Source organism: Alligator sinensis, unplaced genomic scaffold, assembly GCF_000455745.1.
Source record: "Alligator sinensis unplaced genomic scaffold, ASM45574v1 scaffold738_2, whole genome shotgun sequence".
Lineage (NCBI taxonomy): Eukaryota > Metazoa > Chordata > Crocodylia > Alligatoridae > Alligator > Alligator sinensis.
In genome coordinates, this window is record NW_005842442.1 from 1,249,488 (window position 1) to 1,267,254 (window position 17,767).

The following is a 17,767-nucleotide window of genomic DNA, read 5'->3' on the forward strand; positions in this document are numbered from 1 at the left end:
CTGGAAGGACAAAGTCAAACTATACTAGTGATGTACTCAGATTCTAACTTTTGGGCAAGGAAACTAAAATCCATTACTCCAATTCAGGATAGTAATGAGAATATATCTTAGATTTGCTACCTTGCAATGGAATGATAAACTCATTTAAATAAATGAAGTTACTTTGGATTTTCACTAGTGTGAGGAAAAACAAAACCTGTAAACAGATGTAAAATGCAAAAAAATGTAAACAGAACCCCACAAAAAGACATATGGTTTTATTAGTAAAGAGAGGTAGTTAACCATGTTAGTTTGAAGTCAGGCAGCAGGTAGCATAGATTTGCACTTTATAGACTTTATAGACTAAATCAGAGATGCATAAGTTTTCATAAATATTTCATCAGATCTTGTTATTAGTAGCCATAGATTTAGGTATTGACAGTAGTTGTTCAACTGATTGGCCAACTCATCTAAAATTAGATTAAGATTAAATCATGACAGAATTTTTATTTCCTTGGTTTTGATTTCAAGAATGCACAAAAGAAAGTTCTTATGAATCCTGTTGTAGGTTCACTGCTATTTCGCATCTGCTCCCACTATTACTTTTGTCTTTTGTATTACTGTAGTGCCTAAGAGCTACCCCATAGGAGCTTCTAAGAGAGTCTTATTTCCAAGGGTGACATATATTGAGACTGTTTCCAAATGGCTGTATCTGATGGAAAGTCACACATACCACCAGACATCAGGTGAAATAATATCCCTGTAGCAGAAGTTAAGACCCTAGAAAAAGAAAGGGAAACTCTAATTTTTTTAACATTACCCAATATAATTTTTAAGGTATAGGAAATCTATATAGATAATAATTCTGCATAAACACACACACACACACACATACACACACATATATATATTTATACTACTACTACATGTATTTATTTATTTAAGTGTGGTATTATTGCATGAAGTATAAAGCAGGAATTGCCCTGACATTATCATATAAATAGCTTTAAGGTTGTGACAAAGCCTGACAAAGCACAGAAAATTCAAAGATAAGGCTGTCACTCCATCCTTAGCTCATGCCATTGTTTTAAAAATGGTACCAAAGAATAAGTTAAGGATTGCGCATTCACTCTGACTTTGAAGCATCTGGCTTTCTAAATGTTTGTCTCAAATTCAGGGTTATTCAACATGAGCTCTTGTGGTATTTTAGTCTGCTTGAAAAGGAAAGTAAAGGTTATCTAGCATGTATTATTTGTTTGCTGTTCCATTTGTCTGTGTAAATACACTTAAGGTAAATTATTACACACAAAAATCTAAATAAAAGGAATGTTACTGGGGTTGCAAAATCAAGCACTTGGGATTAGCTTCTAAACCTGCATGTGCCACAGAGTTGTTGTGCAATGCTAGTCAAGTCCTTTTCACATGGAACCACAAAAGGAACGTCCATACCATTTCCACAGAGCTCCAGAGGCACTGCCAAGAAGCATACACTGCTCGCCTGTTCCTGCTCTGTACATGCCAAACCTGGAAATAAGGCAGTGAGACCAGGCTGTGGGTGCCCGTGTTGCCACTCTCCATATCTCTGTCTCTGGCCTGCTTGAGAGTGTCAAGGGGGCATTACTCAAAGAGCAGCTCCGCTCCTTCATTTCAAGGTGTGGCCCATGTAGAGCCAAAGCAGGTACATAAGGTGTGCTTCTCCTTGTCACATTCAGGAGCAACACAGAAGCAGAATATGCCCTCATTGTATGATCCTTATTTACTGATTTCCCAACATGGGAATTTGAAGTCTGATTTGAAGAAGTGCTGAGCACCGCAGCTGTAACTGAAAGCAATGGGAGCTCTTTTTTTTAACATACAGCAAGTTATCTAATACTAAGCGTTTTAAAAAAACAGTCTCTAGATGGCTCAAATGAGGCACTTCAAATTATTGGATACTTTTGACCACAGTTTCTTTGTGGTTCAGCTCCAAATTCTGAAATGGCAAAAATAATATGATGTCAACTTATTATTGGTGTGAGAATACATTATTAATATTTCATGAGTAATGATGACCACTGTAAAAAGTCCATGAGAAAACTAGTAATGCTCTCTGTATGCATTCTGTGCAATAAATGAAGGTTTAGGACCAAATAGTGAATAAGGAATTAAAAAAATACATTGAATAACTACTTCTCAAGGGAGCATCACCAAATGAGACAAGGGTCCAGTAGAAAATATATTATGTAATCATATTGTAAAACTGTATCAGAGTGCATACACAAAGTCAAAATAAGATTTTGCAAGCAACCTTAATTATAGCACTTCCTAACTTTTGAGGACTGGATTTTGTAAATGTATTAATGTTCTGTTAAAAGAGTTTTGTGAGTAATTTCCTAAGTGTTTAAAATGCAAACTGAAAATTGTAAATTCCATCCTTTGGCCTCATACTGACAACCAACACATCATCAGCAGGGCTGAAACTTTTAGATAATAGTACATAAACTTCTACCACAAAAGCTTATGAAGTAGCAGCAAGTTGTAGATCAACACTAGTGAGGGATAAGAAAAATATGAGTAGGTTTCACAGATACCTACTGAAGCAGATGCATGGAAATTCAGGACTTTGGGGTCTGAAGGGGAGTAAGTATAAGGAGCGCAGACACTTTGGCCCATTTTCCTTTTATGCACAATTACTCCAGTCCTCTACCTGCCAACCTATCTTTGTCCCAAAGCTTGCAGAGACTTCAAAAGATGAAGCATATAATCCTTTGCTAAATCTCAGTCCATCAGTAAGATATTTATATATTTCAAAATGTAGTTGTAGAATGAATTGGTGGCTAAATTAAGTGTCCTTTTAACCTAGAAAGATAAAGGACTCACAGTAGTAAAGATTATAAGTGAAAAACACTGGTTAGTATAATGAGATGTTCAAGGACCCTTGTAGTTCTTGTTGAAGGATAATGTGCAGGGAAAAAGAGTACCAATTCAGTAGCTCCTACTCGCTCTTGTTTCAGTAGACCATGTTCTTTCTTATCGTGCTACAAAAGAAGCCATGGTTTCTACCACCTTCATCTAGTGGTCCTCTAAAACTGATCTAAAACCAAAGACAAAGAGGTCTGCATGAATGTGGTTTCCCCTCATTATGTAATTCTATCCATTCAGTTCTCATTGGCCCTTAGGAGCAAAGATTGTATGGAATTGTAGGTAGTCTTGAAAGGGTTCTTCCATTCCAGAAGCCCACAAGGCAAGCCTAAACAGCCCAGAGAGGGAAAGTAGTACCAGTTAACACCACATATGGATGTGTTAACTGTATTATTCTCATATACAAGTCCAAGGAAGATAGAGAACACGGTCAATTCTTGCCAGTTAGGACTTAGACCCATGCAGAGACCCCTCCAACCTCTCCAACCTCTCCAGAGCTACAAACTCACAGATCCCACAAGCATTTGACATAATTGTAAAACGTTCTTCTTTTGTAACTGTGGGTTCCTCAACAAATGTGCAGTGGGGCCATATTATTATAAATGAAAACTGCTTAGTAAGAAGGCAAGGGCTTTGCTATCATTAAAATTAGCCATTGAAAAACAAAACATTAAAACAGCTTCCTCATGAGAAGAGAATATTTGAGTTCCCAAAAATACTATCTGTAATTGACTTTTACTAAGAATATGATGTATCAGCTTTCTGCATTGATCAGTTCCCCAGGTAGCCTCGCTTGTTATCCTTTCTTAGTGCCAGTCAAATACAGAATACAGATCTGAAACTACAGCTTGCACTAAGGAGTTCTGAAGGTTCCCACGGAAGTTAGAAGGAATCACAGTATGAGGGAGTGAGTAGGAGAGAAAAAATTCTTTATGTGCTTAGAAACATCTGTGCATGAAATCTTTAATAAGATTAAGATTTAAGATTATTTTCACTCTTTGTGGCAGCAGTCTTAAATATTTAGGATTAGTTTCAGTGTTGATGTCTGTCCGTTTTAAATGTTTCTATGGCATATATTATCATTGTATGTAGGTGGTGAACAAGTAATGTAGGTGTCCAATGACTTCTTGGTAGAATTCAAAGTGAATTCTCCGAATTCAAGAAACTATTCACGGGGTCTTAAGGTGTGCTTAAGTTCTCCTCTCCTGATTTGGCAAATTCTCCACTCCTGATCTGGCAGATACACATCGATGAACTTAGGATGTGCTTGCAGTATGCTCTAAAAATAGCTAGGCTTAGTCTTTTCCTTGGAAGACTATTTTGAAGCTGGGCTATCTTTAGTGGATATATTTTATCTTTCTTTCTCATAAATTGTTTCTGAAGCCTTGTTAGGTATAATGTGCTTAAAGAGCACAGCTGTATATGAAGTTCAGGGATGGAGAAGTGGTAAGTAATGTAATATAGATAGCACAGGTGACTGGTAGAGGGGGCATGGGGGGACATGTGTCCCCCATGAGATTGGCCCCCAACTTGGCACCGCTCAGGATGGGGCAGTTTTTTTTGCCACATGGGACAGCAGTGTGTTGGGGCAGGGGGCACTAAGTTGTGATACAGAAGTATAGAAGTGGATATGGGGCTTTTGGCCCATCCCTGGCCCACCCCCATGCCTGCCCACAAATTTTCCCCCCACCAGACTCAGGAGGCACCAGTCACCCCTGATAGATAGTGGTCTATAAGTAGAAGGCCGGATAGATTTGCACTTTATAGACTAACTAAAGCAGATATCTATCTATATCTATATCTATATCTATATATGGATAGATAAAGATATATAGATGGATATATATAGCTATATATAACTATATATATAGTTAATAGATAGATAGATGGATAGATATAGATATTAAGCCTGTGTGAAGCAGCTAATATTCGATTCGGATTCAGACAATTCGGGGGACAGTGATTCAGTTTGGTGATTCAAATCACTGTCCTGAATCAATTCAACTGAATCTGATTCAGAGATTCAGCTGCTGCCAAAACGACCGAATCTCCAAATCAGCCCCATCCCTGCCACTCTCCCAGCCCCGTCAATGGCTGCCCAGCTGGGCCCCAGCTCCCAGCTCTTTCAAAAACAGCCTGGCTGCTGCCAGATGGAGATGGGATACGATCGCCATTGCTCCGTGCTGCATGGAGGGCTCTATCAAGAGCCCCCATCCTCTGCCCACTCTCCCAGCCCCAGCTCCTGGCTCTTAAAAAAAAAAATCCCCCACTCTCTGACAGCTGCCAGGTGAGGCGACAATCCTCTCTGCCCCCTGCTGCCCTATGCTGTATGGGGGTCTCTGCCAAGAGTCCCCTGACCCCCGCTTGATCTTCCAGCACCCTCACATGGCTTCCCTGCTTGGCCCCAGTTCCTAGCTCATTAAAAAAAAACAAAAACCCCAGCCTTACCGGCTCCTCCCAGGCAGGGGGGCAATCCCTGCTGCCCCCCACTGCCCCTCACTGTATGGGGAGCTCTGTCATGAACCCCCAGAAGCCCCAAGGCTGCTGCAGCAGCAGGTGATACCATGGTTTGTTTGTTTTTTAAGAGCTGGGAGGTGGCGCCAGGCAGGGCAGCCATGTGGGGCTGGGAGAACGGGCAGTGGTCAGGGGCCACTCAGAAGGGCTGAGGGAACAGGCAGAGGTTGGGGCCTGGTAGGCTATACTTAACACAATCCAGCATGTAGATAATATTTTGTTCTGTAGTTTCCCATTCAAATCAGTATTTAAAAGTTTGCTGTATGAGAACAGCCACCCTCAGGTCAGCAATGGAGTCTCCAGAGAGGTTAAAGTGTTCTGCCCCATGCTTACATGTCATTCTGCAGCTGATGTCAGAGCAGTGTTCATTCATTCTCTCATGTAGGGATCACCCAGCCTGTCCAATATAGACATCAGGGGGGCAACTTAAGCAGGTGGTGTATATGGCACTGGTGTAGTTGTAAGTGAATGAACCTTGCATGATATAATGCATGTTATTCAGCCCAGTAATGATGTGGTCATTTTTGATGTTGGGGCACAGAAGGGAAGGCCTGGTTTCTTGGTTAGAGTGGGAGTTAGGTAGCCTGTTGCTTGGAAGACACTGTATGAGATTGGGAGGTTGCCTGTAAGCCAGAACTGGTTTGTCCCCCGTGAATACTTTGAGATATCATTAAAGACCTCCAACCCTCCTGGAAAAAGATGGCATGTCTAAGGGGTTCAAGCAGGGACTGTAGGTGACAACCAGAGAGACTCAGTTGTTCTTGTCCCCAGTTTGGTATTGTAGAAAGTCAGAGCGGGGTCTGAGTCTGGCTTTGTTGATTTAAGTGGCTACAATTTTGGGATTGTATTGTAATTGTAGGAACCCCTGCTCCTATTCTTAAGGTGTATATCCTGGTCAGTGAGATCAGAACAGATACGGTTATAATACAGAACTTGGCTCTAGATGTTGGATTTAGTGGTGTGCCTAGGATGAAAGCTGGTGGTGTGAAGGTAGCTGGGTGGTATATAATAACAAGGTCTCATCATAAAAAGGAGTTACAATAAAAGAAATCTGGCAAGATTGTTGAATTAATCTATTGATGAATATAGAATGATTTCATGATTTCTCAGGACCAAATTTACAAAAATTAATATATTTTGGTGTCCCAATTTAAAACTAATACTGGGTGCATCTACATGCGCAATTAATGCAATTGAATAAACTCTGGCATAGTTCATGCATCTTCATAGGTGCATCTACAGGTGCCCCTGGGACCACTGTACATTGAGCCCATTTTGTGTAGCCCCAGCTGGCAGGCAGCCTAGGGGTGTCACCCTGCCAACCCAGGGCTGCTCCAACCCAGCTCAATGTACTGCAGAGGGGCTGGCTAGGACACAATGGTGCTTCAGTACAGGGCTAGCCAACACACTGAAGCACCCTTGTGCCCCAGTCATCCCTATCAGAGTCTACCCACATTTCATAGATTCATAGATTCATATATGCTAGGATTGGAAAGGACCTCAACAGATCATCGAGTCAGACCCCCTGCCTGGGCAGGAAAGAGAGCTGGAGTCAGATGACCCCAGCCAGATGCCTATCCAGCCTTCTCTTAAAGACCCCCAAGGTGGGGGAGAGCACCACCTCCCTTGGAAGCCCATTCCAAATTCTCACCATCCTTGCCATGAAGAAGTTCTTCCTGATGTCTAGCCTAAATCAGTCAGTTTGTGACCATTGTTCTTTGTTACCCCAAGAGGTGCCCTGGTGAACAGAGCCTCTCTGATTCCTTGATACTCCCCCTTAATGAATTTGTAAGCGGCCACAAGATTACCTCTCAGCCTTCCCTTGTGGAGGCTGAAGAGGTCCCGGGCCCCCAGTCTCTCCTCATAGGGCTTGGTCTGCAAACCCTTAACCATATGCATGGCCCTCCTCTGGACCCTCTCAAGGTTATCCACATCCTTCTTAAAGTATAGCACCCAAAACTAGATCCAGTACTCCAACTGTGGTCTGACCAATGCCACATAGAGGGGAAGTATCACCTCCTCAGTGATACTTGATAAAGTTTGGTTAGTTTTGCTGATGATTTCATCACACTGATGACTCATGTTCATCTTTGAGTCCACTATGACTCTCAGATCCCTTTCCGCTTCTGTGCTGCTGAGAGTGTCATTTCCCAACCAGTAGGTGTGCTCGATATTTTTATGCCCTAGGTGCAGCACTCTGCATTTGTCTTTGTTGAACTGCATCCTATTGTCGTGGAAACACACGCAGCATACTTTTGGGTCAGGTCAGCAGAAGCTTTTATTCAAATGAAACTACAGCTGTAGGGAGAACTCCAAAGTGACATGGATTTCTCAAGCACTTGGAAGGGGTTCCCCCCCAAGAGCAAAATCAGGAGGCTTATGTACTTTTTAACAGTCGCTTACAACTCACGTGATTATATAGTGGAGTTTGCTAGGAAAAGCAGCTACAAACAAACATTAGCTCATACTGCTTTGCTGTTATCAGGATGGGAACTTATGGGGGGAGACAAAGGGAAAAATAACACTCCCTTCTTGCACTTGGAAATCAGAGTTGTACATATTTTTTTTCTATCTTCAAGGCCGCGGTGAGCGAAGCAGTTGCAGAGGAGTTACAAAGAACAAACACTTTCCCTTATCTGTTCTACTATACAGAGCCAGCAATTCCCCACAAAGCGGTTATGTCATCTTATAACTCGTATGATCAAAGTTTAAGGCATTTATTTTTTCTGATTCCACACTATTGAGTTCTGCTCACTTTTCCATCCTGTCCAGGCCACCTGCAATCATTCCCTACCCTTTGGTGTGTTCACTTCACCACACAATTTAGTATCATCTGCAAATTTGGATAGAGTACACTTCACACGCACATCCAAGTCACTGATGAAAACATTGAAGAGTACAGGTCCAAGGACTGAGCCCTGCAGGACCCCACTGCCCACATCCTTCCAGGTTGATACTGACCCATCCACTACCACTCTCTGGGTGTGACCCCCAAGCCAAATTGCCACCCACCAAACTGTGTAATCATCTAAGTCACAGTGTCTTAATTTATTTATTAGAATGGGATGAGATACCGTATCAAAGGCCTTCCTAAAATCCAAGTAAATGACATCTACCTCTACTCCTGCATCTAAGCGTTTTGTGACGTGGTCATAAAAAGAAACCAGATAAGTCAGGCATGATCTACCTCCTACAAATCCATGCTGTTTGCTCTGCTGCATCATTTTTCCCACTAGACTCACACAAATATGATCCTTAATAATCTTTTCAAAGACTTTTCCAAGGATGGAGGTAAGACTGACTGGCCTACTCATGTAACCCGGGAACACCCAAGGGTATGCCCATCCTCAATTGGAAGCGATAGATGAGGCAGGTGACAGTGCTGGGAGAGGGACACCAGTGATTTGATCACGGGTCTCTCTTTCCTCTATAAAGTCAACTCCATGCCAACGCTCTTAACTATTTACAATTTATTGAATTATAATATACATATTATTTCTTATTCAATATATATATAAGTAAATATTCTAATAAGTAACAAAAGAAAACTTTCTTCCTCCAACTCAGGGGGGAAATCCTCCTGAGGGGTCATGGCCATCACCCAGCCCATGGGCCTCCTTCTGGCCAGGGAATCCTCAGGGATCCAAATAGATTCCCGCAACTAAAGAATCTCAGAGACTCAGATCCTCCTTCATCCCCTTCTTGAAAATAGGGACCACATTGGTCCTTTTCCAGTCCTTTGGGACCTGACCCAAGTGCCACAAGCACTCAAACAGCCATGCCAGTGGTTCTTCTATGAGCCTGACCAATTCCTTCAGTACTCTCAGATGCAGCTCATCTGGGTCTGCTGACTTAAACACATTCAGTCCATCCAAGTGACTCTGCACCAAGTCAGCATTAACAATTTCAGTGTAATATTGGTGCATTAAATAATGCAACCACCACAGGATAGTACTTGTGTCTACAACTACTAACCTATGGCAAAGTTAATTAGTTTTCTGTGGCCTAATAGGGGCACACGTGTAGGTGCTGAGACTTTACTGCAGAGTTAATTAGACATCGCCACAGTAAACGCTGCATGGATATACACCCACTGGGCACATCTACATGTGCGAGTAATTCTCAGTAGACTTACTGCACAGTAAAATACTGCACAGTAAGCCTTCCTGGGATGTCTATACATGCTACCTGTTGGGAGCAGATTTGCTTCCGCCCTACTGTGCCCCCTTTCAGCAGGTAGGGGGAGCTGTAGGCTCTCCCAGATGCTAGCCTGGGGGCTGGTAAGGGGTATGGGGCCAGTTACAGTGGGCATGGGGCCAGGAGAACTCTGGCCCCATGCACATCAGGAGGGGATGCATACTGGGGGGTGGAGGTCTCTTCACCATGCACATCAAAGGGTTCCCAGCCTCTACTCACCTTTTGGAGCTGCCAGCTCCATGCCAAGAGCCAGGACGGGGGGGGGCAGAGAATTCCCCAGTCCCAGTGCTGCTTGGCTCCCAGCTCCTGTGGGGAGAGGGGGCTGGGGAGTTGAGCAGTTCCAGGACTGGGGACAGAAAATGCCCTCTCTCCTGTGGCCCCCTACTGCCTTGGCTGATCAGAAGAAAATTTGCTCCCAGTCAGCATTTACATGAGTGTCTACAGTGTCTACACAGCTATTATTGCACAGTATCTACTGCGCAAGTCGTTTACTACCTGTATTCACAGTTAGTATCTAATGGCACAGTACACTAATTTACTGTAGTATATGGTGCACACATGTAGATGGTGACCGTCTACTGCTCAGTAAAGCATCTTGTGTAGTCCCACCCACTGTGACCTTTAGATCTGCCTGTCATGTGGACTAAATATTTATTATTGTAGCTTTCCATTAGTGAATGCCAAGGGAACTTCCATACAATAAATACCCATATTAAAATAATTCTAAAAGATTATTTTGACTAATAAGATTAAAGAAAGTGAATGTGAAAAACTGTTAATCTGTCCTTAGTTCTTTCATTGTGCTGAACAAAGGTATTGCAACACACATGGTACATAAAACTCCCCAGTATTCAGAAACCTTTGCAGAATTCCACCTTGTCCCAGGTTGTTAAAAATAGAGTTCCAGGTGCCAATTTCTACATTTCACAGCATTTGATGATTGCCTTCAGAGTCAAATATTCTCCTTAGCTATAACTAAATTTCCATTTTCTTCATTCATAATTTAAGTCTTTTGGATATAGGAACCCAGCAGCACCTGGAAATCAAAAGTATCTTCCTCTAATAATTTAATTTGTATCATAGTATCATAGTACTTAGGGTCGGAAGGGACCTAAACAGATCATCAGGTCTGACCCCCTGCCCCAGGCAGGAATGGGTGCCGGGATCATATCACCCCAGCCAAATATCTGTCCAGCCTCCTCTTGAAGACGCCCAAGGTAGGAGAGAGCACCACCTCCCTTGGGAGCCCGTTCCAGAGCCTGGCAGTCCTAACTGTAAAGTAATGCCTCCTGATGTCCAGCCTGGATCGTCTCTCTAACAATTTGTGTCCAGAACCAGTTAGGTAGAAAACCTGCAGTTATTTACATTTGCCAATTTTGGACGCAAAAGAAAAGACTAACACTTAAAAATATGGTCCTAATATTATTTAAATAAAGTTGGTGTGCATATATTCTATTTTTATTGAAAAATAAATCTACTGAAGCTCATAATAATTTCTCCTATAATAATGATTTGCACATCCATAGAGCTTTGCATCTGAAATTCTCAAAGTCAGTGTATTAAAAATCACCAACTTTATGAACTGGGTACATGGTATTATCTCTGACTCATAACTATCAATGAATAATGAATGGAAAATGTTATACAAATATAGTATAGAAATGCAATTATTATTTTTAGATAGGGAAATGCACAGAATTGAGAGAGAGACAGAAGAACAAAAACTAGATCTCTTCATATCCAGGACAGGGATTTAACTGCTATAACAAAGTATCTCAGAGGATTCTAACCCATTTTATTACTGTTTTCCTTGATTTTGTATTTTCTATGCTACAGCTACATCAATTGGGATGGCTTTCACCATGAGTGCAGAGCAGGGATCAAACTTGCATCTCTAGATCTGTAACAAGATGCTTTAATTGCTCTGTCAGCAAGCCCTACCCCTTGTGACCGTGGCTCTAATTAAATATGAAGCAAATAAGTGTCTACAAATCTTATGTTGTTCTGTGAATTTTACACACTGGTCATATCTACATGAGATGCTACTGCACAGTTGATACTGCACATTTATTTAGTACTTGTATTAGCAAAATAAATGTGCAGTAACTGGAGTTACTGTACAGTAGCACTGGCAAACATCTTCAAAGTGATGCTACTGCGCAGTAGTATTAGAACTGTCTGTACTGTGACATGCTACTGTGCAGTATTTTTTGGCTACTGTGCAGTCAGCGTCTCATGTAGATATATCCAGTGTCTACAATATTTGCTTTGATACCAAATGAAAAACTTTGATTACTGGAATGGGGAATAAAACCTCCCTGGTTTACTTTGCCCTGCTCAAAGTCTGCCTTAAACAATGACTCACACTTCCTGACAAGACAGGCAGAAAGGATATGCATGTCTTTGCATGCAGAGATGTGCAATTTGTGTGTCAACATTTTTTGTACAGTTTTGAAAACCCTTTTTCTATAGTCATTTGATGGTGGTGGTGTTCACAGACTTGTTTCTTACCTCATTGTTTGCTGTTTTGGAATATCGCTGGTTATCTAAGTCATATGTTACTGTTTCTACTTGTAGTTTGGACAGCTGATATTTTAAATGGAACAATAATGAAGAGCTAATAGAGAATTCCACCAATCACTTTTGCTAGTGGGTATATATGGATACTCTTATAGAGACTACCGTCCTCCAACCAATTCCTGCAAACAAAACCATTTTCACAAGACTATCAAATACAAAAGGGGACAATGATAGCTGAAGCAAACATCTGCTAGAAATGGAGTGGAAGTTTGCAAAATAATCTTCAGCATTCAATCAGCCTTGCTTCATAGTCACAGTGTAAAACTTCTCAGGAACTGGTTGACTTGATGCAGCATAAATTGATGAAGTAGGATTTTAAAAGGAATTGGAAAACGTTGTGCCCATAGATCATATTTGTAGTTACGTGATACATGTTAATGATAAAGATTATCTGCCTTGGTTTGGGATGTAAATCATTTTTTTGCAGGAGTTAGGAAGTTACACACTTTGTCTCCTACACAAAATTAAATGAGATATACATCTAAATGAAAGCAAGGGTAGGGAAGAAAAGGGAACAGTTTGCCATGTTCTGAAGCAGCAGGCTAGAAAACTAGTCCACTTCAGCAAGACACATTTTAGGTAACAAATATCAGTACTATTAAAAATGCTATTCCACTTTTACTAGTATCAACATCTGCATCAGTATTAAATGTAAAATAAAAGTTTACATGTGCTACTATTCACTGAACTGTAATGAACTTTAGTATTACTTGGTGAGCATGAGAAGTAAGAAAATGTATGATCCATAGTAACTGATACACTTAAAAAGATTCACAGAAGTACTGTAAGAAAAAGTCATTTCAAGGATATATATTTGTTGCCCAGCTCATACGTCCATTTCCTCCCTTTTTCCCCAGGTGAGGGGGGGGGACTTGGAGTGGGGGAAGAAGTAGGCCTTCCCATAGTTTGTAGGAATTAAAGGGTTTTATTATTTTTCAGAGTTGCAAATGTCTTCATAAGTCAGGACATTTCAATGTCATTCAGTTCATTTGTGCTGTTTGGCAGACACCCAAAACACATTGCAGGCTAAAATGAGTTTCACAAACAGTGCAAATTATGTTTGTATAGGTGTTTGTCAAAGCAGGAGAATATAGAATAATCAGCCTCAAAAAAGTGTTTCTAGCTATATAAATCAGAAAGTAAAACCTATGTTATTAGAAGATGGTAGGGAATAAGGGTCATTCTGCAGGAAATACATTTTTTTTAATTGCCAAAATCTTTTTTTCAGTCAAATGGAAAGGGAAAGGTGAGGTGGGGAATTGTAAGTCCGTGTGATAAAGACTTAACTTATGTGCTTATCCTTGTACTAAAAAAAGACTTAGCAGAGAAAAGCCATTTCTCTCATCTGAAACATTCATTCTAACTCAATGGCATGGTTTCATTAGAAAAGGGCAGAAATGATAGTGCCCCATCTAAATAAAGCATTACCTAGAGACTACTTGTAATGTATTTCAGCTGAACTGCCCTGTGCACTCCATTAGCTCCTGTTGTTGAGAACCAAGTAAAGAATGCACTTTCCATTTTTTATTCATATTTTAGCCACACAACATCATGGTATTGTTCTCAGTGCATTAGTATATGTTATAATTACTTACGCAGATGATTTTCTGTCCAAATGAAAACCTTTTTGGAGCAACTTCAATACAAAGGCATGGTAGAATTTTTGACTACAGCAACACGACTAGCAGATGCAATAATGGCTCTACATGCAAGGCTAGATGTTATGACATTGGAAAAAATGAACAAAAGTTAACCTCCTTGACTCTGGAAGGTACCTACATGGTAGCATTGGCAAGAGCCTTCCCTTCATGTAATCCAGTCTTTTGCTCCAATGTCAGGTGCCCACTACACTTGCTGCAGGGACATTTAGCACCCAATATGCTACCAACTGTATCAATGCAAATCCAGATAAACTGTAATGAGGTTAATGGAACCACACTAGTTGTACAGCAGTGTAACTGAGGGCAACATCTGGCTAACTGCCTATGGATGTTGCCAAATGAAGCAGATCAGCTGTGCTGGAATGTGTCTTGGCACAGCCGGTCCATTTCATTGGGCAAAATATATGTTGCCCACTCTTCTGGAAGGTCAGGCCCCTGCTACTCCTGGAGCTTCAGGTGCTAAATCCTGTGGGGCAACACCCCCCATCTGCAAATGGGGAAACTCAGGCAGATACCCCAGGGTTCAGGGGCCTGATCCTGTGTCCCCGGGGAATTTCTCTAGGGATCAGGTCCTTGAAGACCCCGGTGTTCCTTCCTGGGATGATTGGAGAGAGCTGGCATCTCCAGGCTGCCCATGCACTCCTGCCTTAAAACAAACTTATCCACCACAGAATAGTGGCACGCCTCTAGAATGTAACTGGTTGTCATGGCCACAAATTTGGGAATCTATGATGCAGCAAAGGGCATGGATATCTGTTTGCTTTTGCTTTGTTCTGCTATAAACATTTTTATGGCAGCAACAAGGTGGCATCTGGTTGCAGCCTTATAGTGATTGGTACATAAATATTTTAGATTTATCTGCCCTTTCCACTTCAGCCACTATGTGATTTCTCTAGTCTGTGTTAAAATAGCCTCAATGACCTCCCTTTGTAAACACATAGGATCACAGGATCATTATAAATTAGGACTGAAAAGTACCTCATGAGGTCATCTAGTCTAGCCCCTCTGCTCAAGGCAGGATCATCTCTGATTACACCATCCCAGTCAAGTTTCTGTCTAAACTGCTCTTGAAAATGTGTACTCAATCAATAAGTGTTTAAAAATAGCCTATGTCTCTTCTGATTGATTCACAAATTTTTGTAAGCATAAGAAATTGTCAAAAATGTGACAATTTCAAACATTTGCTTTAGGGTCTTTTTACAGTTTCAATTTGATGCAAAATGAGTAATTAATCTTATTTGTGCCTCGTTACACCTCATGCTGGAAGCCACACAAATGTCAGTTGGCTTGGTGTTGATAAGCTTAGTGGAACAGTCACACTTTAAGGGGAAAAAACCATCTCTGGGTGTCCTTCACCTGCACAGCTGAGACTTGCCACTAGAGGCTTCATGAGCAGAGGCAGAACTAGGAGCAGGACGAGCTCACTGCTCTCGGTGGGAGCAGAGCCAATATGAGTGGTTGGGAGCAGAACTCCTGCCACCAGGCACTCCAGAGCTGCAGTGTTCACTCTACCCAACATGCCCATGGGGCAAGGCACTGTTCCTCTGGCCCCACTGCAGCCCAGTGTCTCCACTCACCCTGACTCAGGAAGGGCCACTGCATCCTGGGATGCTAGAGGACTTCAACTCGGGTGAAATAGCTGTGGAGAGTTGCCACGCCTTAATGAAACAGAAGGAAAATTAGGTAGATTAGAGATAATCCTTCCCTGGAGTGGTGTAACTTTAAAGCAAATAATGAGTGCTTTAAATCACTTAAAAAGGTGCTAACGTGCAGCCAATCCAGGGGTCAAGAGCTCCAGAAGTCATCTAAAATTACTGTGTAACAAGGCCCTTAGACTGAGAGTAACTGCTATAAAATGCAGTTCCCTCATCCACTTCCAAAGGAAAACTTGTGGTGTAAGGGGGAGCAAAGGGGATTGAAATTTCCATTAGAATCTTTTTATGTACCTTTCTCCCCAGTTGTCCCATCTGCAGATGGGATGGCCATCTATAGAATCAGCCACAAACCCTTGAGAGCCACACAAGGGCAAGTTCTCTGCATCCGTTCCTCACCTGAGCACCACTGCTGAGCCACCTACAGGTATGGCTTCACCACATAAAAACAAGTATCTTTATTAAAAAGATTACCACAGAAGTGCATTGATTTCCTTTGAAGATTCATTTGAAATAAATACAGGTGTGGGCCATGTACCCTGACCTCACCTCCAGCTTAGTCAGCATCACCTGCAATCTCACTAAGGTAGATCTCTGGATTTAGGAGATAAATGACCAGATTTTGAAGGAGGTGAGATTTGATTGGTGCAGGAATGGTGCCTTATGTATGCAGATCTCCTAAAGGTAGGTCAGGCAGCAATTCACTTTTCTTGTGGACAGTGACCAGAAAACATTATTAAAGGAGAAGAAACAACCAAGGGAATATATTTAATGCTGTATTAGCCATTGTAGTGATGATTACAGTCATTCCAGAATTATGTTGATTAGTGATTAGCAGCAAGCAGATGGGGAATCATGCTGTCTCCCCAGGAAGTTAATGCAAACTAGTTACAGTATTTATATCTTATTGAGACTTCCCTGCTAAAATGTGTTCTAAATACATTTTTCAGGACTGAAATAATCTCAACATGTATGTTAAAAATAGGCAAACTAAAATACTGGATTTGAAAACATCCAATAAAACTCACTTTAAGTGTTTTACTAAAGACAAATGAAGAGGTCTCAATACTGGTATTTGATCTACAACCATTGTTGGATTTAATCCCTGTTTTATTTCTTTTTTCAGTTTATAATAAATTTTTAAAAGGCACCTGCCCAATGTCTTTGCTATGAATGAAAATACAACTGCACAAAAGGATTAAACTACAGCTGTTCCTCACCCCAAAATTTAAAAATCATTAACCAAAAAGGAATTCTACATTCACTCAAAGTCCTTCTTGCCATACACACCAGCCTTGTCATGTCTTTTTCTTCTCCAAAAGCCATGGAAATGGATAAACTTTGAAGTCACCCTAAGAAGGTGGTGCAGTCGCCATCCTTGGAGGTGTTCAAGGGGAGGCTGGATAAGCACCTCATTGAGCTAGTATGAGCGCTTTAACCTCCCCGGTTGGCAGGGGACTGAACTTGATGATCTTACATGTCCCTCCTGGTCCATTGACTCTATGACTCTAAGAATAAACAGAGCTAAGATATTCTGGACCAAGTCTAGACCAGTAGTTTCTGAAAGTGAGAACCTCCCACAGAAAATGCTAGCAGCCCTCTTCTATTTATTATTCCTTTCCCATCCCAATTATCTCTGCTAAACATGTGTGGCAGTATATATGACCCTTTGATGAGGTTTGCCCCATGCCATTTAGGGCTTTGTGTGTCAAAATATACATCTTAAACTGCCCCAAGAATTCAAGACGTAGCCAGTGTGAATGATGGTGCACAGGTGTATTTGATCCTTGCACGTTATACATCTTAATGAGCACACAAACACACTCTGTATGTATTGAATTTGATAACCCTGGCAGTCCCAAGGGGGAGCAAACACAGTCAAAGGGGGAATTAAATAAGGGATTCATTTATTTAACATGTAACTAAATGTTTATATGGTTGCCCATTACTAAGGTGTAAAGCTTTCTGCCACTTCATTTTCAGAAGTGAAAAAAAAACAGTAAGAAAATATAGGGGATGTGTTGAGGTCTTTGCAATTATAAAACGAGCAATATGCTCCATAATGAAGCATGCTGGAGGGACCTGTTAATCCCTCATGAATACCTAGGGAATCTCATCTGGGACTGCTATTGAAATGCATCTCTTCTTTTATCTAGGAATCAGAGAGAACATCTCCAGCACCTCTGCAGTGCTCCTTAACAGAAAAGGCTTTAAAGTTATAGTATTCCTACCAGAGATTGAACCTGCTAAATGGGATAATAATAACTTCTACTCTGCCCCTGA

At 41.3% G+C, this 17,767-nt stretch overlaps 1 protein-coding gene across 1 annotated transcript in view; it reads left to right on the plus strand.

Moving 5' to 3' along the window:
- KCNH7 (potassium voltage-gated channel subfamily H member 7) overlaps positions 1 to 17,767 on the plus strand; it is a 390,758-nt gene that overhangs the window by 358,094 nt on the left and 14,897 nt on the right. The window lies entirely within an intron of this gene.